Below are 1,217 nucleotides of genomic sequence, written 5' to 3' on the forward strand. Positions count from 1 at the left end.
CACTGCTAGTTGCAACTGATGAGTCGCTGTTGACATGTTTAAGTGAAGGAAACCTAACTGTATATGTTTTATTTTCATTTTTATTACATTTGATATTCAGCATACCATGTACTTGTAATCACCTTTCCTAAACATGGATGATTGCTGGACTGAATGAATGTGGATGTAATGGCAAACATATGCAACTTGGTGAATTTAGGTGTACTTTCTTGGTTCAGCTTTACAGCTGTCAATTGACTTTGATTTTCGAAATTGGTTTGAGGTGCCACACAAACAGGGATTTATCTGCATGGGCTTTATTAATGGGCGACCTCTCAATTGGTTCCTGCAGACCCATGCACAAAGCAAGTGTTTGTTCAAATTTTAGTCATTGAACCAATGGAAAATGTTGCACAGCTGGAAGCAGGTGATGTCTCTCCTGTTTTCTGGTTGGAGAAGGCACCTGGTACAACTGATAAATTCATCTTGTTGATTGGTCAGTTTGCCTCCTCCAAGTTTTTTTGATCTCTGAGGAGGGAAGCAAGGCAGACTGGGTTCTGTACAGAGGCAGTCAGTCGCAGAAGAGCCGCTGAGCTCGTAATGTGCCATTTCTGTGACTTTGGGTGAAAGTTAGTTCAGATTTCCCGAGTTAAAAACTTTTTGTATCTTTAAATTCAGCTGTTAGAAACATTATGGGGGTTCTCATGATGATTATTTTGCTAGCATTTAACCAATTCAGATAGGGCCTAACCCTATAGGGCCTCACCCAGTCATGATTCATGTACATATTGTGATCCCAACCGAGCTTCATGTTCCTTTCCACTGCAATTCACATGTCAGTTTTGACGACTCAACTTTTGCTAGTATATACTGACTATTATCTTCAGTTATTGTGTAAATGTGTTGAATCTTTGTGTGTGAGCACGAGTGTTCATGTTGTGTCCCTGAGCCAACCCGCTTCTTGCTGAATGATGATTAGTACAGCTGACCCTTACAGTACCATGGTGTCAGAATTTTATACATGTTCCATGTTTAATGACTTCCAGGCATACACTCCACTTTATGAATAACTGTCCTTTAAGCATCAATTTCATTAAACTTTTCCCTGGGGTGCATACTAGCATGTCTTCCCCCCTCCTGTGATCACTAACCTTGTGCACCCAGTAAGAGAAAATTATTAGGAAGCCTTCAGTAAAGTTCAATCCCTGCTCGATCAAGATGAAGTCTGGTAGCTATAT

The sequence above is a fragment of the Schistocerca cancellata genome, chromosome 1 (assembly GCF_023864275.1).
Source record: "Schistocerca cancellata isolate TAMUIC-IGC-003103 chromosome 1, iqSchCanc2.1, whole genome shotgun sequence".
NCBI lineage: Eukaryota > Metazoa > Arthropoda > Insecta > Orthoptera > Acrididae > Schistocerca > Schistocerca cancellata.